The sequence below is a fragment of the Euprymna scolopes genome, chromosome 24 (genome assembly GCF_053919585.1).
Source record: "Euprymna scolopes isolate OS-2025 chromosome 24, ASM5391958v1, whole genome shotgun sequence".
In the NCBI taxonomy this organism is placed as follows: domain Eukaryota; kingdom Metazoa; phylum Mollusca; class Cephalopoda; order Sepiida; family Sepiolidae; genus Euprymna; species Euprymna scolopes.
This window is the reverse complement of record NC_136505.1, coordinates 106,465,947-106,487,487: the sequence shown is the minus strand read 5'-3', so window position 1 is coordinate 106,487,487 and position 21,541 is coordinate 106,465,947. Positions and strand designations below refer to the sequence as shown.

The 21,541-nt window shown below is 33.2% G+C and overlaps 1 long non-coding RNA gene across 2 annotated transcripts in view; it reads left to right on the top strand.

Moving 5' to 3' along the window:
- Positions 1-6,340: 6,340 nt before the first annotated feature.
- The window catches only part of LOC145246892 (uncharacterized), a 588,129-nt gene continuing 572,928 nt past the window's right edge, over positions 6,341-21,541 (top strand). The window contains exon 1 of one of the 2 annotated variants that reach the window (XR_013863203.1): positions 6,341-8,201. This is a non-coding gene — a long non-coding RNA (uncharacterized LOC145246892). The remainder of the gene's footprint in view (positions 8,202-21,541) is intronic. The other variant, XR_013863202.1, reaches the window with a different exon arrangement.

Sequence of the window (21,541 nt, the reverse complement as noted above, 5' to 3'; positions counted from 1 at the left end):
ACCAAAATGATCCAAGATGGTAAAACTAAAGTACATTATAAATATTAAAGAATTAATATTTATAAAGTAATCTCAACCAGATGTAAAAGCTCGATAAAACCAAATAGGAGATAGAGCTTTCGGATTTCGGCCTTTTGAATTATTTTGGACTATCTTCCAATTACACGATTTCCTTGGATTTTACTTGTGCGAATGGAAATTCAATTAACTTTCTTGGATTTACTTTTTTGGATTTTACCGTCATTGGATAATTTACCTTTCACCAGACTATCCATTCACGTGAAATCACCTTTCTTCACTATATTCCCTCTACTTTACTTTTTGTTATCAAGTAAGATCTTTGACTTAATCGCAGTTTCATCAAATATTTTTGTATGCAAAATCCGATCCCGCATTTTGCTAATTTCCTACCCTTTGACGAGAAGGAAAGTATTTCTTCGAAACTGCAGATTAAGGACTATCCACTTATTAAGTGTTTCCTTTTCAGATTAAATATATTTTTTAACTCTTTTTCAAGTGTTTTTTAACATGTTTTATTAACTATTTGCGCTTATATATATACATATATATAGATACACACACACACACACACACACTTATATACACACACACACACACACACACACACACACACATATATATATATATATATATATATATATATATATATATATATATATATATATATGAAGCCACAGAAAGCTTCTGTTGCCGGGGTCAGAATCTGTCGACCGGTGTTAATCATTACATCCTGCACTGATGATTCCCGAAAGGATGAAACACTAGTGTCTGTAGGTATTTAATAATTATTATAGTAAATAATTATGTCAGCCCCTTTAAAACACTTGTTTTTTATCGTTGAGCACTTTCAGCTGATATAAAGTCGCTCAATTTAGCTGATATGCTCAGATCATCATATAATGTTTAGATCACTCTGACTGACGTTAAAAACATTTAAAAATAAATGTTTAAATTTCAACAGTATTTCTCATGATTAACGGTGGCCGAATGGATTAGTTCCTTGCTAATGAAGCCAGAGATGGCTTCGTTGATGTGTTCGAATTTATTGACCGGTGTTAATTGTGACACCTTGCACTGATGATTCCCAAAAGAATGAAACACTAGTATCTGTAGGTATTTAATAATTATTATAGTAAATATATATATATATATATATTCAAGCTTGAGATATTCAAAAGTAGGGACTAATGAATACAAGAGTTTCCTGACGAAGTTGGGTAGTTGGTTGTTTTTGTTTTACGGCATATCAACCCGTTTCGGGTTATTTAATGCCGAATCCAAAGATTTTGAAGAAAAAATTTTTAATAGAATATATTTGTTGTTTTCAAGTCGGTTTCTATTTAACCCATAGTTGGAACCCTAACAGGTACTACCACTCCGGGTCAGAGTGGACCTGGGAGCAATGGTAATTAAAGAGTGGCTCCACACTCCCCAAAGCCCGCAAGCTGGGGCCTAACCACTGGATATAGTTTAAGGTCATATCCAGGACGCCCATTGAGGGACTTTTACCCTCTGCAGTAGGGCAGTCGGTGTATTCTAATGCCCCACCGACAGGGCCGATATATAAACGTGGAATATATATATATATATATATATATATATATATATATATATAATTTACAGAATGGTGAGATAAGATAAGTCATCGGTACTATCGGTTTGGAACCTGATAATAGAGGACCGTTTTACATACCCATATAAATCTCTCCTCAGCCGATACTCATATCGGCTTAAGAGAGTTTGATATCGGTATCTAAAAGCGTCCTCTGTTTTCAGGTTTGAAACTGACAGTACCGATGACTTATCTCATCTAAACTTTCTGTAAATAAAAAATATTACTAATACGCTCTTATTTTCGGATGTCTTCCTTATAATAGAGCACTCTGCTGGAATTGTTTCTTCCAAACAAATATAACCATATATAAGCAACCTTAGTAGAGCTGAAAGGAAAAAGATAACAAAATACCAAGGTTTTATTACAACATGAAAGGAAACTGGAATCTTAGGAAGATCGTTATTATTCCAGTAATTATAGGAGCAATTAGACTCATCAAAAATAATTTTAAAAACCTCATAGCAAATATACCCGGTAAACCAAGTGCAAGAGAGATTCAAACAATTACAATTGCAGAATCTTAAAAAGATCTTTCGGTTAGAATATTTGAATTAACAGGTGAATGTTTGCCACCCGGTGGGATGCTTTATCCCCAGCTTAGTACACATATATATATATATATATATATATATATATATATATATATATATATATATATATATATATATATATATATGTATATATATATAAGAGCAAATAGTTAATAAAACATGTTAAAAAACTTGTCATAATTTATTTTTTATTATATATATATATATATAAGAGAAAGAAAATTTATTGTTCGACTTAATACTCCAAAAAACAATTGACAAAGTCCTTATTCCGCAGCGTTTCAAAGAATGCTATTCTTGTTATTCTTCTCATCAGAGGACATAAAGAAATAAGTAAATTATATTTGTAGCAATGCTAGAATTTGATTGTCAAGGCATTAAGTGCAACCGCAATTTATTGTAGTCATAAATTGCCAAGAAAAAACAGGTAAAAAAAAGTTGGATATGTAAAACAATATGAAACCAAACCGTGCACAATATTTCAGCTTGCATGAAAAATATATCAGGTAAACACTACCCCCTTTGGACTTCATTATATATATATATATATATATATATATATATATATATATATATATATATATAATGAAATCCAAAGGATGTAGTGTTTACCTGATATATGCAATGGTAAACTTCAATCTAATATAAATACAAGTATTTATATATAGATAATTTAATCCCAGCCGAATAAAAAAGCCCAATCTGTTTTTTTCTTCTTTCTTCTTTTTATTTTTCGATCCCATTTGACTGGAGATCAGCTTCTCTTTGGGCTACTGCACTGTCCAAAAAAAAACAAAAAAAAACGATTTCCATTATTTCAGCTGCTTTGAAAACTTTCCAACCAGACTATATGCATCATCACACTGGACTTAATTTTGGACTCCATTCTCTCTAAAGAACTATTTTCGCCTTTCGGATTACCTTGATTAAAAGAATAAATTATAAGAATATCAACATATATCAGGTAAACGCTACACCCTTTGGACTTCATTATATATATATATCATCATCATCATCATCATCATCATCATCATCATCGGCGGTCACTCGTGTCCGAGTAAGACTGTCCTCCGTTTTGGCTTCTGTGGGTCCTCAGGTGAGCATAGAGCCCAATCCTAGACCCAATTTGTCTTGTGCAATTTGGGCAGATAAAGGTAGTGGTGGTAGGATCGGGTTGGGTGTGTCTGGTTAATAATCTGTCCTTTCTGTGCTTGCGTTTATCCTCAGCAGCTTGATTTAGGTCACTACTATAAAGCGCAGCACCTTCGTGGACAGCGCTCCTCCATGCCAACCTGCTCCCAGCCACGTCCTCCCATGTCTCAAGGTCCATGTGAAACCGCTTTAGATTTACTTTGATGTTGTCCTTATACCTCATCTTTTGGCCACCCTGGGCACGCTTTCCCTCAACAAGCTGAGAGTAGAAAATCTGTTTTGGGAGGCGGAGATCCGGCATTCGGACAACATGACCAGTCCATCTGAGCTGGTGTTGAGCAACAGTAGCGGTGATATATATATATATATATATATATATATATATATATAAAATGAAATCCAAAGGATGTAGTGTTTATCTGATATATGCAATGGTAAACTTCAATCTAATATAAATACAAGTATTTATAAATAGATAATTTAATCCCAGCCGAATAAAAACGCCCAACCTGTTTTTCTCTTCTTTTTATTTTTCGATCCCATTTGACTGGAGATCAGCTTCTCTTTGGGCTACTGCACTGTCCGAAAAAAAAAAAAAAACAAACAAAAAAAAAAACGATTTCCATTATTTCAGCTGCTTTGAAAACTTTCCAACCAGACTATATGAATCATCACACTGGACTTAATTTTGGACTCCATTCTCTCTAAAGAACTTTTTCGCCTTTCAGATTACCTTGATTAAAGGAATAAATTATAAGAATATCAACATTATTAATTTTGGAATATAGTTTTTTTAAAAATTTATTCTTTGTATTGCTCTGTAAGTACATTGAGCTTCTTAAATAAGGATTGGTATATTTTATAAGAAGATATATTTCTACAAATATATATATATATATATATATATATATATATATATATATATATATATATATATAAAAGAAATAAAAATTATAATAAGTTTACCAAGGTAATCAAAATGGTAAACTTAAAATATATTATAAATATTAAAGAGTTAATATTTACAAGTAAATTAATCTCAACCAGATGTAAAAGCTCAATAAAACCGAAAAGGAAATAGAGCTTATAATATGAACTAATGATTAATAAAACATGTTAAAAAACATCTTGAAAAAGCGTTAAAAACATATTTAATTTTAAAAAGGAAGCACAAGATAAGTGGATAGTCCTTAATCCGCGGAGTTTCGAAGAAATACTCTCCTTCCAATCAGAGGGCAGGAATTAGCAAAATGCGGGATCGGATTTTGCATGTAAAAGCATTTAATGAAACCCCAAGTGAGTCAAAGATCTTACTTGGTTAAAAAAAAAGGGTGAGGTAAGGGGAATAGGAGGTAAAAGAAAAATGATAAAGATTTCACATGAATGTATAGTCCGGTGAAGGGTAAAAACTCCAAGAATGATAAAATCCAAACACGGTCGAATTAAAAACTTCCAATCCAACAGGTAAGTTCCAAATGGTCCAAAATGATCCAAAAGGCAGTATTCTTTGGAAAAAATCACAAATGGAATGAGTTCAAAATCATTAAAAGAAAAGTTCAAATGTGCACAGAAAAAGCACTGGAGAGAATATTTAAAACACGTCTGCCAAGGCAGGAAGAATCAAGTAAATTAAGGTTAAAAAAAACAACAAAAAAACCGGAAAAACGGTGAAAGTTTAAATTTGAAAAGCAAGGTCAAAATGATTAGCCATTTACCTGTTTCTCTGACTCGTGTTTCTTAATTTCATTCTGGGACTTTCACGTGCGTATTTAAGTTGACCTAATTATTAACGCTAACTTTCGCGCTTTTTGTCTGTCGTCAAAATAAGAGGGAGAAATCAGTATTTTAAACTATGACCGAAGCATGAAATAAAAACAAACAAAAAAAATTAAACTAGATAATGATTACTTTCGGAAAGAACTAATTACTACGTGCCCCACTGTAGTAAAAACACCCCCACATCCCCATGTTAAAAACGGCTTTCGGAATAAACAACCCAACCTAGAATATGCAAACAAAGAAATGATTTGTAGCGATTTCAAATGGTACCTCTCTTTTTATCTTAAATCGAACTCATTAATAAGACAAAATAAAAAATAAAATAAAATGGTGAGGTATACCCGGGCTTTACAAGGGATCATTTGGTTGAATGCTCCAGTGCTCCACTACTGAGCTATATTTCCAGATGCCAATAATTCTGTTTTCTTTTTTTTGTTTTTTTTGTTTTTTTTTAAAGAAATGATTTGGTTAGATTTGACCTGTGTAACGAAAAATATTCCCATGTAAAAATTCTAATTTTTTTTTTCATACCTATAAGGAAAGAAAGACTATTTTTAAGATCGGATTTTTTCGATTTTTGATGTCTATCGGATGAATTTCTATACAAAACATATCTACGAACACTGCCAGACATATAAATTAGCTTTGTGTGAAATTTGCAAAATCCCCGCACAGCCGTTTCGGAACCTATGAGGAACTCCCTGTCTCCCTCTCTGTCTCTCTCTCTTTCACACACGCACACAAAATGACTCTCATAGTACCTATTCACAATGCCTCCCCACGGGACAGAGTTAGACACCAGAGTCGTTTTTTAACGTGGAGAAAAGGTACAAAAATAAAAATTGTCTCAGTCGTGAAAGATTTCTCCTCCACTGAAAGAAAACGAGAAATGGAAGTGCCGCATCTGAAGAACAGATACTACAATGATTCAGTCATCAATTGTGTATTTTATAATATATATATATATATATATATATATATATATATATATATATATATATATATATATATATATGTATTATAAATTACTAACTAGCTCTACCTGCGTATTGAGCACTTTTGAAGTAAATACTTAAAGTTTACGCATAAATCTATACTTTCGTATATTAATTTTATGTGAGTAAATGAAGTAGTTATATATATATATATATATATATATATAAACACACACAGAAATAGAGAGAGAGAGAGAGAGAGAGAGAGAGAGGGAGGGGGGGGAATATGAAAGAAAATGTAAAAAGAAGTCAAAAGCAGTGAAAGTAATCTATTACTTCGGAAATTGACAATCTGGGCATTAATTATATATTTTATAATAGTTTATGATGACTCCCGACCACAAACACGCGGATGTCACGATACAGAAGAAGGAGAAGATGATGAAGAAGATAAGAAATAGATAAAGAAAAGCTGGAAAAAAAAAAAAATGTTCGCCAACTATTGCTACTACTATGACTATTTACTATCAGCGCTAATAGTTCACCCCCTTCCGGCGTCGCTGCTGCTGATTGTTATTTATTATTAGTGCAAATAGTATCATCTTCGCTGCTACCACCACACACACACACTACTACTACTACCACCACGGCTAATAGTAGTACTACTGCTCCTACAACAGAAGTCTCGTCTGTTGTATTTCCAGTCGAACCTGGTCGACTCATTCGGAAGTAAATAAATTTAAAGCATGTGGACTTGTTTTACTTATATTATCTAAAAGTGAGAAAGTCGACGACCGCTCGGCTTTTTGCCTTTCTTCCCTGTGCACATCAAAGGGAACGTTAAAACTTGATATATATGTTTATATGTTTATATTTAGAAGGAGAAAAGGAGCTAAAAGCAAGACCATTAGAAAGGGGACAGTATGCGATCAACAGAGACCATCATCACCATCGTCAATATTAATTATCAGCATCATCGTCATCATCAACATTATTGGCTTTTAAGTTTTTAAATTTTTTTTACTTTAATATTATGATTTATTTATAAAGTTGGTGAAAGAAAGCGTGCTCTGGAATTTTGACCGACAAGAGGAAAAAACAGAAGTTAATCCACGAGAAAAAAAAAAAAAAAAAAGTCGGAATTTACCATTTTTTTTTTTTTTTTTTTTTTTTTTATTGGAAATGTGAATTTGGAAAGTAATTGCGTCAATTATTTTGTTTAATTTCAAAGTTAAAAATTATTTATTTGTAATTGCATCAACACGTGAAAAAAAAAATTGTATTAAATAATTAAAAAAAAAAACGTGGATAAACGAAGTCGGAAGTTGTGAATCCAATATCATTTAACAAATTGTTGATATCGCTTAGTTTGTATTTACTTACAAAAAAAGTTATTACAACACAGAAAAAAGGACTTTGTCGTAAGTTTTTATTTTTAACAAAAAAAAAAAAAATTTTCGACTAAAAAAGGAAAAATACAAAAATCTTCAATCACATGTAAATTATGTGAAACAAAAAATAATTGTTCCGAATTTTGTTTTAATTTCCAATTGAATATTTCGATATAATTAAAAAAGATTAAATTAAAAAATCATTTAAAAAAAAAAAAACAATTACTAAATAAAAAAAAAAATTAAAAAAAAAAAAAGTCTCAAATCCAATAAATTATTATCGATTATTTTTCGATTTGCCGAAGGAAATTTTTTATAGAAAAGATGAATTAAATATATTTTTTTAAACTAAAAAAAAAAAAAAAAAATGTAAAAAAAAAAAAAAAAAAAAAAATTAGTACATTAAATGACTTAGCAGTAAAAAAAAAAAAAAAAAAAAAAAAAAGTTTTGGATTTGCCCTGTGAAGTTCTTGAGAGGAATACAAAGTAAAAATCAATATAAAAAAAAAAAAAAAAGGGGAGGCAGACGACAATTTATTTTTCTTGTCGTTTTTGACAAATGGCGTCCTCATCTTTATCATCTTCATCATCGTTGTTGTTGGCCATGTCGACGGCATGATGAGGTTGTCGTTTCGGAAAGTTGTTTACTCTGTACTTGGCGCTTATTTCCTGGTAACGTGTTACACGGGATATTTACTGGTGAGGAGGAGGCTGGCTCGAAGCCGCCAGGATTTGGCGAGGGTACAACAATTAGCAGGTATGGCAACTACCGGACATTTTATTTTATCTTTTTCTTTTTCTTGTCTTGTATTAAAATATTTTTTTAAAATGCAACAGTTCATATTTTTGGGTGTTTTGGCAGAGAAGGTACCGCGCTTTTTTTTTTTTTTTAAACAAATTTTATTTACAAGTTTTACACAATCTTTTGTTAAATTGTTAGTATACATATGGTTCAATTTTCATTTATAATAATATTTTGTCTACATAATTGCAGACATGTTTCTGTTTCATCTGCAAAAAAAAAAAAAAAAAAAAAAAACACCGGACACTTTTTCCATGTTAAGAATCGGTTTCGGTGCATAAAAGTTAACCTGCTATTATTTATTTTTATAGTATTTTCCAGTTAAATGCAAGTTTTACTTTTTTTTTTTTTTTTTTAATTGTTAGGTGTTCGGGGGGGGGGTATAAACTAGTTATAAAGCCCCTCCCCATGTTAAGAATAGGTTTCTAAATGTTTTTCGGCACGGTACCTTCTCTGCATAAGCACCCCCCCCATAACATGTGAAGTTTAATGTTTTACTATTTAACATTCACACGAAAATTTCCAAAGAGCTTCTTAACATGGTGGGGTGGGGCCTTTGTTACGTTGTATCTTGCACGGACGGAACTATCCTAAATTGTTTTCAATTTGCTTGTGGATGTTAAACTGCACTAGTGCTGTCTCTTTTTCTGATCCTTTCTTTCCGTCTTTCGTTTCTATTTCGTGTGCCCCTCCTCCAATTTTTTGCACTCATACCATAAACTTGAATTACTTAATTAAAATGTCTCTAATAGCAATGGAGATTTGGTATCTGTCTGTCTGAAACCGCAACTAATGTAAGAATAGTGTGCTATGTTTCAATACTCAATTCGGGAATGGTAGGTGTAGTGTAGTTGTCATGGAACTATCCTGTCGATGTAAAAAAAAAAAATCAGCCTTATGTTCAATACGGTTTAATAGTAAAATCGCTATAAGTCTGAATTTTTTTTTTTTTTAACTACGTGATCGATTTACGTAATTTTTGGAATATGACCTCTTCATTCGACGTTCTATAACGTGTAGTCCAGTCCACCCGCCGATGAAGGGGTAGTGAACTCCTATTACTCCAGAAACCGCCGGCACGGATGGCTAATTAGCACCTGATCGTAGCGAACCGAAACACCCGCGAATATATTTGGCGCGTGTTTACAACGCTACTAAATCTACTTGTCATGTCCAGTTTTGTCTCGCTTTCTTTCAAGCAAACAATTCAAGATTTAATTGTTGTTAATGAGTTTCCGCTTATCAAGATTCAAAAGCTACTCGAGGATAAGGTTTATGAGTCGGTCAGTTAGATGGTAAAGCAACATCTGGAGGATTAAATACGGTGATTTTAAACTGGGCTGAGCTTGATAACTTGAAAACGCCACTGTAGTCAGCTGGGAAGCGGCCCCGTGGTATTGTGTGCCACAGACGACGGGTAGCTCTTGGAAGGAAAAAGGAAAATTATTTACATTGGTTGTAATCAGACGAGTTTTTGGCGTGAATGCTTTTCAGAAATTAAAATAAGATATCGTCCATTTTTTTATTTTTTTTTAAATTTATTTATTTTTTAAAATTTTATTTTATTAATCCATTGTGGACTGCTGATAAAAGTAGGTTTGGTCGAAACGTCGTGCGTTTTCCAGTTGTATGTTTTACACACACACACACACACACACACACACACACACACATATATATAGTTTCACACCTGTGTAATATTTTTAAAAATATATTTAAAATTCTGTTTGATTTGCTTTTAATTAAAAAAAAAATCTAGATTAAAATGATTTTTTTAGTGGTTTACCGTGCTATTTTTTTTAAATAGTATTTTCAATTTTTACGATTTTTTTTTAAATTGTTAGATGAAAGTACAGAATAGTTTCAAAATACCCCTTATGTTTAGAATAGTTTTCTAAATAACGTTATTATTTCAGTGAGTGCAGAAAGATAAACACATAAGCACCCATTTTTTTCTTAAATTTAATAAAAAAAATCTTAATTCATAATTTATTTAAAAACGCATTTAGATTCTTTAAATATTTTTGGGCACTTCTGTAGTTTAGAAAGCCATTCTTAACATAGGGAGGGATGGCGTTTTGTCACTATATTATATTTTTCACTTCACAATTTGATAAACAAGACCGAATTAATTGAATTAAACTTGGTGTGTTTTTTTTACTAGTGCAGAGAGAGTGAGTGATCCGGACGTAAATGATAACGTTATTATTTAAAAAGCCATTCTTAACATGGGGAGGGTTTTTGTACCTGTTCTATACTTTAACCTTACAATTGAATTAAAAAATAAATAAAAAACTTTAATTAAAATTGGAAATACGATTTAAAAAAATAGTGCGGATCAGTAAGTGCACTAACACACACACACACACACACACACATATATATATATATATATATATATATATATATATATATATATATATATAATCGCTGTCTATAAACTGTAAAAGTATCTAGTTTTCTTTGTTTTTGCAATTAAATTTGAATTCTGGATTATTTACCAAAATTGTCAGGATAATTCTGTAAAAAAAAATCGCAATTGAATCTATTTTTATTATTAACCGAAGAAAAGATACAAAATTTCTGCAAATTCCATTATTTCCCTTCGACATTCTGACTTGCAATTCCATCTCCAAGTGCTACTACTATTACTACTACTACTACTATGGATAATAATGATGATGATGACCTGTTGCTTCGTCGAAACCTCATTATTTTAACATCTTTGCCAAAAATTATATTTATTTTTCATGTTCCCGTATATATCTACTCGATTAATTTTATCATACTGGTCATTTAAATTTTATCTTTTAAACTTAAATTTACTGATGATAAAATCGTGTTAATCGAAACGTATACAAACCAAATCTTTATTTAAAAAAATGGTTTCAATTAGAATTTTCTTTATATATATTTTTTTTTAAAAAGCCTAACTTGCTAATTATAAAGATATAGATTGGAATCGACACGCGCACTTGTTCATATAGTAGCGCTCTTAATCAACAAGTTGTATTTGATTTTCGGCTTAAAAATCGATGTTGTGACCAGAATTACAAATTTAGTAGTGTATAAATATTTGTGGACAGTGAACTACAAAGTAAACGTTTGTGCTTCATTCCCGAAGCAATTCGTCAAGCTAAATGCATTTTAGTCTGCAGTAAAGTACGATAATAACTTGGAAGGAGGCGAGTATTAGAACTGTTCGTGAATCGCAATGACATTTCGTATACTTGAGTGTTTTTACTCGTGTTCACCCCTTACAAAGCAAGGACGTAAGGGGCTACTATTTGGGGCCATGTCTAGGAAAGATTAACAAGATATTTGTTTGTTACATTTAAACATCTGTACAACCAGGGGAGCAGGCAGCAGGAACGGAATTCCAAAGTCTAGCTGTTCGAGGGAAGAAACTAGAAAGCTTTATGGCATTTAGGGACAACAACGGTGAATAATGGCCCCTTCTCAGAAGGGGCCCTTCTGAAGGGGTGAGATCTTATTGCTAAGCGGGTTTGTCGGGGATATTTACGTCGAAGGGGTACAAGTGAAAGGAGTTCATCAGAACACATTCCATTAAAATATTTGTAAAACTGGCACAGTATTGCGGCGATGAGACAGGGTCTGGAGCTTGGTTGATTAAGTGCGATCGATTAGATTGACAACTCCCTATACACCTGCCTCTTTAGGAAGGCAAAGTTATGGCTAGTTTTTAATGTATAGCCCCCCCCCCAATAAAGGGGCCGGTCTAAATTTGATATAAAATAAAAATTCCCCCTAACCTAGAATAAGAAAGATTTTGGTACTTATGCATCTATGTGACCGCGCTGAAATAACTTTTAGATTATTTAAAAAGCCATTCTTAACAAGGGAAGGAGTGTTTTGTAATTATCCTATTCACTGTATTCACCTAATAATTTAAGATAAATTTTTACTTGGTTTCCACCTTAAGGCTTTCCTTTATAATGACGACCGGTCGAGGTTTTCGGGTATGGTAAAAACGAATATCGCACTTTTTTCCGCAAATAAGTAGTTTTTCGGATATTAATCAATGTAATTCCTTACATTATAATTTGCGCGTACAAAAATGGCCAACGATAAAGAATTACGTGCTTACTATCCGGAAAACGACTTATTTGCGGAAAATTTGGTGTTAATAATGCGCTATTTTTTTAAATTGTATTTCCAAGTTTAATTAAAGTTTTATAACTTTTTTTTTTTATTCAACTGTAAGGTTAAAGTACAGAATAGGTACAAAACACCTTCCCCTCCCCATATTAAGAATGGCTTTTTAAATGTTATTATTTCAGCACGGATCACTCTCTGCATGAGTAACGAAAATTTAAATGTGATATTCATTTTCAGCATACCCGAAAACTATTGTTTTTCGTTTTTTTTTAATTTTTTTTTTATGACCTGCCCTAGCGTAGTATAAACACGACCACCTCATGTTAACAGCGGCATTCTGAAAAAAAAAGAAAAAAAAAAAGAAAAGAAAACACCCTCAAACTTGAAAGTGGTTCTTAATATGGGGAGGTTGGGGATGTTTATACTACGCTGACGCTGAGCCTGGGTCAGGTCGTAAAAATACTCGAACCTTTTAAAGATCATTTTAAAGGAAAATGTAATGGCGGAAACTAAGTAAAATATTTACCCATGGCGAAAATTGAACTTGAAATACAGTATTTAAAATTTTAATAGACTATTTAAAAAAAAAAAGAAAAAAAAAAAAAAAAAAAAAAAAATATATATATATATATATATATATATATATATATATATCGTGGTAACATAGATGAATAAGCATTAAAATTTTTTTTTTTATTTCACCCCCCCCCAAAAAAAAAAACACTGCATGCTGCCACCTAGAACTGTGTGGGAGTTGAACAGCAAGATGTTTGTTCACATTTAAATTTAAACTTCTGCAGATTAATGCAGTCGGGTAAGGAGGAATCAGGGCGGGAATTCCAAAGTTCAACAGAAAGAAGGAAGAAACTATCAGATTAGAAAGCTTTCCGACATCTAGGGGTCAGTGAAGAAGGGTGTGATTTTGCTACTTGTCCGGTGAGTAGGAAGTATGTACGCCGAGCCTCGGCGTCGCCGAGGGGACACAAATTCAAAGCACGTATATCCAATACTAGCTATTTTCGTTCTGGAGGGTGGGGTAGGGGGCCAGGGGGGTCATCATCTCGGGTATTACCCTCCCCCTTCGTGAGGAGGAATCCGAGTACCAGTTATTCCTACCGGGAAATGCCGACAAATTATTCGGAGGTGTTACCGTCGAGTAAACTCGATCGCCGTCTCCACGTGACTTCGTATCATTTTACAAGAACACCTGATACTAATACCTATAGAAATTGGTTGAATATCCCGGAAGAAGTGGCTCATGCGATCGGCAAGAAAGCTTAATGGGAGAGATGGATGGGGCATATGATCCCATCGCAGTTCCAGAGGAAAGCAATGCCTGGGATGATGATCATTGCACTATAACTGTCTCTGTCAGTTTTTTTTTTTTTTCTTTTTAAGTGTCTAAAAGATAAATAAAATGTGATGTAAAATATGATCGTTTGGAATTTTTATGGATTCACGTCTTAAAAAGCAGACTCCAAACTGGTTAGGAGCAAAACCACCTGATTAGAAACGATTGATTATATAAAGATTACAAAATAAATTTATTTTCGGCGTAGATTTATTTTAAAACTAGCAAGGCTACTGGGCGTCGCCCAGGGCAAAAGCGTAACATATTTCTATTAAAACTTCTGTCCAAGTCATTCCTTTTTAGCTGGACGGACGGACGGACGGACACACACACACACACACACACACACACACACACACACATCTTCTCTATTCTCTCTCTTCTCTTCTCTCTTTTCTTCTCTATTCGCTCTCTTCTCTCCTCTCTTCTCTCCTCTCTTCTCTTCTCTCCTCTCTTCTCTCCTCTCTTCTCTCCTCTCTTCTCTCCTCTCTTCTCTTCTCTCTTCTCTTCTCTCCTCTCTTCTCTCCTCTCTTCTCTTCTCTCTTCTCTTCTCTCCTCTCTCCTCTCTTCTTTTTTCTCTCTTCTCTTTTCTCTCTTCTCTCTTCTTTTTTCTCTCTTCTCTCTTCTCTTTTCTCTCTTTTCTCTTTTCTCTCTTTTCTCTCTTCTCTTTTCTCTCTTTTCTCTCTTCTCTTTTCTCTCTTTTCTCTCTTCTCTTTTCTCTCCCTTTTCTCTCTTTCCTCTCCCTTTTCTCTCTTTCCTCTCCCTTTTCTCTCTTTCCTCGCCCTTTTCTCTCTTTCCTCGCCCTTTTCTCTCTTTCCTCGCCCTTTTCTCTCTTTCCTCTCCCTTTTCTCTCTTTCCTCTCCCTTTTCTCTCTTTCCTCTCCCTTTTCTCTCTTTCCTCGCCCTTTTCTCTCTTTCCTCGCCCTTTTCTCTCTTTCCTCTCTCTTTTCCTCCCTTCTCTCTTCTCCTCTCTCTTTTCCTCCCTTCTCTCTTCTCCTCTCTCTTTTCCTCCCTTCTCTCTTCTCCTCTCTCTTTTCCTCCCTTCTCTCTTCTCCTCTCTCTTTTCCTCCCTTCTCTCTTTTCCTCTCTTCTCTCTCTTCTTTTCTCTTCTAATTAGTAAGTACATAATAAAATACCCTGGAAAAAACTGACTCGGTTGTCCCTTAGAGAATGAATATTTTTCTAAATTTTAGATATTATTCGTCCCGGGAAATACTGATCAAGAATATACCAACTTTGTTTTGTAGTTTTTTTTTTTTTTTGTTTTTTTTTTAACTTTTAGCTGGACATATGTACAGACAGCTGCTCTTTATATAGTACATAACAAATTAAGATTATCAGATTAGAAATCGTTGTTGCGGTCAACAAGTGCATGTTTTAAAAATTACATTTTTATCGAATGTATCAAATCCAAGTTCAGAATCGATTCTTTAAAATTTTTATTGTTTTTTGCTTTGAGAAATGCCGATGTCTTGCACATCAAAATTAGTTTTGTTGCTATAGTAACCATAACTAATACATTTTCTTTAACTTTGTCCCTACGTTAGTTGATTCTATTTTCAGAATGTACATGCAATCACTCTAACCATAAATTATCTGAAATTGCAAAGCATGATTTTAACAACCGATTATCGATTACTTGTCGATGTTTTGAGGGAATTTTATACCCTTTCGCCGTCAACAGAAAATTAAAAAGGAGTACCTATATATTTAACACCCGAATTTGAAATAAATAAAACTTTGGGATTTCTATTCACTTGCCTCCTCACGAGGGCAGAGTTAGACACAAAGTCGGTTTTTAATGTGTGGAAAATCCAGCTCCTCAAAAAGAGGCACTTTGGAGAGGAACAAAAATAAAAATTGTCTGTCATGAAGGATTTCTTCTCCACTGACCAAGGACAGAAAGTGAAGTAAGTGTAGTATCAGAACAGATACTACACCGTGATCTTGTCCCGAAGGCCAAGATGTTTGTTGTTTAAAAACTAGGGTTCGTTCGATTGTTAATGGAGATTTAGTATGTCTCCAGGAGAAACTATATCATTATACAATGGTACTTCTGCAGTTTACTGACTTTTTTTTTTTTTAAGTAGGATTTTAAAGCTTAAATTTCCGGTATCTTTTGGTATTTGTGCATCTCAGATGCACTGCATCTGTTGGCTGCTCTGAGATAATAACGTTATTATTTAGAAACCGATTCTTAACATGGATAAAGGGGGAGGGTAACTATTCTGTTCTTTCACCTAACAATTTAATAAACAAAAAATATTGTAAAAATTGAATTTAACTGAAAAAAAAAAAAAAAAAAAATGTGCGGCAACATAGATGCACAAGCACTCTTTGGTTTATGAAATTGTTAGGTGAAAGTACATAATAAAAAAAAAAGCTACTCTATCATGTTCATAATGAGTTTAACGTTAACATTTCAGCACGATCCGTAAACTGCAAAAAGTACCATTACTGTAGCAATGTTCTGTTGCTATGCGACCATCATCCCGTGCATTATTACTTCCTCATTTGAAAAGGAACCATTGTATAGTATGACGGAAGTAATGTAATGTAGTCATGACATGATCCTCCCAGGGATTACTTTTTTTTGGGGGGGGGGGGGAGATATAATCCTCAAAATATAAATGTACAATGATCACCCAGTCACCCACTGGGCCACTGTGTAGTACAGGCCGACAGGCGTGCCCCCACATTTATTTTACCCCAAAACAAGGCGTAAGGAGGCACTATTTGGTAGTGTTGGTTGGGTCCCAACTGTTGTGACGATTATTCGGAATCGGGAATCAGGAAATTCGGAACTTTTCGGGGAATCAGTATCGAAAAAAAATAATAGTTTATTTTCCGATGCCAAAAACGACTCCTTTGTCTTTTTTATTTGATTTTGTCTAAAAATAAATCTTTCACTTCTGGTAGTAATGATAAAAAAATTACTATTTATTTATTTTAAACAACCAGTAAAACTAAAATATCTCCCGCAAGTGTATTTTTGCGTTTGAGAAGATATTTGCACATTTTAACATGTGTTTTTACGTAATCGGGGAAAAACAACCACTTGCACTTCAGTTAAATATTTAGAGAAACGGAATTCCGACTTGTATCGGAATCGGTTGGAATCGTCTTATCGCTACTATTTGAGACCAAACCTACAGGGATACTATGTAGAGGGTTGAGCAGTGAGATGCCTGGACTCCACATTATACTTAATGTAGGAACTTAATTTAGGGAAGCAGGAACCGGGGAAGGACTTCCAAAGCCTATCAGTTCAAAGGAAGAAACCATTAAAGTTAAACGCTTTCTGACATTTAGCTCTACGATGTAAGGTGCTTCATGCCGAGTTAGGGTTCCCTTAACAGATTCGAAAGCTTAACCAAACATTTTTTAGAGTACATATTTACTGCTGCTATGGAAATCGTGTAACTATTAAGAAAACTTTATTTACACCATTAAAAACTATTAAGAAAACTTTATTTACACCATTAAAAACTATTAAGAAAACCTTATTTACACCATTAAAAACTATTAAGAAAACCTTATTTACACCATTAAAAAAATTATTACAAATTTTCCATTCCTTTAGTCTTTACATTCCATAAGCGACAAAGGAGGGAGAATTTCTGTTTTCTGAGTCATAATCTAATATATATCGTTGGTTAGTTTTTGAATTCAAATAAGTATTTTTTTTATTTTAGTTCTGTTAATCAAGTGGTTTTATGTCTTGTCTAGAGCGATTTCCATAAGAAAATAAATAAAAACTAGTTTTGCTGCCTTTGGTTATAATTCAATGTATACAGTACTAAAATTTATTTCATGGGTTGTGATACAAGATAAAAATAAAAATGTACTACCGTGTGCAAGGATTGAACTTGCAGACTTCAGAGTAATAATTTTGTGTTTAATACATTTCCTTCCTTATCCCACCACTTCTCGTCTCATTCACTCTCATGAATACTGGCAGTTCTACCCGGTTTTACTCGGGCCCATTGTGCTGTTCATAACTTTATGTGCATAAGTTTGATTCGTGTCCAGATAACCTACATTTAAAATTTCAAGTGTTTAGACCCAAAACTGGCGAGTTTGGTAGACTCTGCAAAGGTCAACTTTTTCGACTTTGACCTCTTGGATGCCAGATTTTCACCCAAAAACTGATCTAAAAGCTTGCATGTGTGAATACAGTTTATATAAAATTTCAAATGGTAGACCAAAAATTGGCTGAGTAATTTGGTAGAGACCGCAGAGGTCAAATTTGTTTTTTTAACTTTGACCCCAGTTTGGACCACTTAACATTTATTGTTTTGGGCTCAAATCAAATTAAAAAGTTTGATAAAATTGGCGGAAGAGTTTGATAGTTTTCAGAGATTATATCGTTGAACTTTGACCTCTTGACAGCCAATTTTCTGACCGAAAACCAATTAAAAAGATTTTCTCAAATCTCAATAGCCCTTATGTCAAATATCGAGTGTGTAGACTGAAAATTGACAGAGTAGTTTGGTAGGGTGACACACACACACACACTTTCACTTTTCTAGATATATAGATTTTCAGCCAAGTGATATGATCGGTTTTAATTTTGGAAAATAGACATACGGAGATTTGATTTAAATGAATGCTGCCTTCTATTTTGTGTTAATACGTCACGCTTTTCCTGATATACTACGTTGCTAACAACCTTCATATAGGTATTTTTTGAGTAATCTGTGAAAGTGTCTGTCTGTCCGTCTGCACATTTCCCTACACAATAACTCTGTCAATTTTCAGTCTATAGACTCGAAATTTGATATTTGATACCATATGGTTATGGCGATTTGGGAAAATCTTTGTAATCCGTTTTCGGTCAGAAATGTGTCCGTTAAGGGGTTAAAGTTCAACGATTTGACCTTTTGAGAACTCTACCAAACTCCTCTGCCAATGTTGGGTCTAAACACTTGAAATTTTAGATATAGGTTCCTTGGACATGGATCTATCTAACTTAACTTGATTTGAGCCTAAATCAAATGTTAAGGTGTCATAATAGGGGTCAAGGTTAAACATTTTTTGACCTCTGCGGTCTCTACCAAATTACTCAGACAATTTCTGGTTTAAACATTTGAAATTTTACATAAAGGGTATTCAGAGATAGGACAAGCTTTTTAATAGTTGGGTCGAAAATTTTAGTTACCAATATATAAATGTATGCATGTTTGCATGTCTGCCTAAAACTTTCGACAGAGGCGACGGATTTTCACAAGATCAGTATCGTTTTGAAGCTCGACCCTTTAGACAATAAATACCGAAAAATTGGTTAAAAACAAATTTCTTCACCGTCAACTGGGCACTTTTCTACAGGGAGGGGTCGATATTTTCGAAATCCCTTCTTTTCGATTGTCTAGCCTTAATTTAAACCTACGTCACATCCGGTTTGGCGGTGGTCGTAACAGCAAAGACGTCACGTTTTTTCCCCGTTCTTTTCCTCTTTCGCGGTACGGGTTCGAACCTGCCTTCCTACTACCACTTTTTTTTTTATTTGCTCAACACACACCTACAAACGCCCGGGCAACGCCGGTTTGAAATGCTGGTGTATAAATAAAATTAAGTTCTTATACGTTTTAAACAGTAATAAATAGTTTTGTAATCTTGTAAACAGATTTAAAAATTTCATTTCAATATTTCCTGACCTTTTTTAAACTTGTATCAATATTTTTTAAATTTCTTAAGGATTTGTTTTTATAATGCACATTTGGTATAAAAAGTGTTAAAAAATAATTTATCTAACAAATAAATGTAACATATCTTGCCTTTGGTAACATTTTTTTTTTCACCACTTTTTCATAACGAGGTATATTCCTTTTATCGTGAATAAAAATAAATTGGGGTTTGTATTACTGTACACATAGATTCGAAAAAGTTGTCAAAAAACAAATATAGAACAAATAAATGTTATCAAAGGCAAGATAAGTTACTTTTCTACCTAACTGGATATATTTTTCGTGTTTTTATTCAATGTAACATATTTATTCAGCTCGAAAACCATACAGTGTTTACCGATGTATTGGAAAATTCAAGATAGCGTCTGATTCTCTCTTTAACACGGTAAGTTTGGGAAAAGGTGTTATAAATAAAAAAAACCGGTTAAAATACTGTTAAAAACTCGCTCAATATATGTTACCGTGACATAGGCTGACATATATTCGGCGGGTTTTTAATAGTATTTTGTATAGTTTTTTTTATTTATAACACCTTTTCCATACTTACGGTGTTAAAGAGGGTGTGAGACGCCATCTTGAATTTTCGAATACATCGGTAAACACTGTGTTTTTCGAGCTGAATAAATATGTTACATTGAATAAAAACACAAAAAATATATCCAGTTAGGTAGAAAAGTAACTTATCTTGCCTTTGATAACATTTATTTGTTATATATTTGTTTCTTGACAACTTTTTCGAATCTGTGTACAGTAATACAAACCCGCTATTCTATTCAGTGTCGCGTTTTATTTTGTTAGCATGCAGCAGGTCAGTAGCACGACCTTTCGCGTGTCAAAGGTCATTTCATGTGTCGACGCTACAAATTATCACTTCTATTGGCGCAATTTCACATTAAGCTTTATTATATTTTTACAAAAGATAGGAAATATACAACTTGATGTAGAAAACAAAATAAAACATATTACTATTAAAAAAACATAACTATTTTTACATATACTCGGAGTTTTAAAGACTTTTTTTTTTTTTTTTTTTTTACTTGGGTGTCACCACTTACGGAAGCACGGGGGTGGGGGCTACTCTAGGATAAGGGTTCTCATGTTAGTTGTTTCATCAGTTTCACGGCATATCAACCCTAGTGTCACATGCCAAAACTGTACATATGTTTTGCATAGTTTTTTTCCGGTATATTTTGTGAACGATAGTTTGTTTCTAGACGGAGCCCTGAGAGGTATTACCACCCCTCCAGGTCATAGGGGACATAAGGGGATGACTCCACATTCTGTAATGTTCCCAGATTGGGGCTTCATTAAATTGTACTGTTCCAAGTGTAACTTTATTCATATTATTTATACTAACATTGGGGGGGGGGCTACCTATATATGTGCATATGTTTCAGCTATTTCTTTTTTGTCTTTGTCCTTGTCTCTTCTTAACATCTGGTTATAGCTGTAAGATGTATGCATATCAGTAGCCAGAAATGTTTGTAATTGCCTAATATAGTATAATTAAGCAATTTTTTTTTATTATCTTGATGGGTTTCAATTTTAAAGATCTTCGTATTTTTCCAGGTGGAGGTGAGGTCTCAAAATATATTTTTTAAGAAGTCTGTTTCCATTTTTTCTTTAATTTAGTTTTTTTATTTTAATGTTCCTATTTACAATGCCTCCCCACGGGACAGTTAGACACCAGGGTCGTTTTTTATTTTAATGTTAGATAATTAAGTTAAACGTATATTTATTAACAAAAACAAAAAACATGACGCACGCACAGACGAAAAACAGGCGTGCACACACACACACACACACACACACACACACACACACGATATTTTATATAATAATTTTAATAAAGATAATTTCTTCTCAACTGAATTTATTTGCCGATTTAAGATTTTCTTACATCAAAGTTTGGTACTTCTACAGTTTATCGCCGAAACTGGAGACGCCATTTCATTTCGCGCACTTGTCGTTCAAATCCAAGGTAGAAATAAATCAGTATTTTAAACTATGACTGAAGTTAGAAATTAAAAAAAAAAAAAATTAAACTAGATATTATTTCCAGAAAGAACCATGAAAAAAGAACATATATCCGTAATTGTTTAATTGGAAATGTTTCGATTTAATTAATGAAACCGGGAA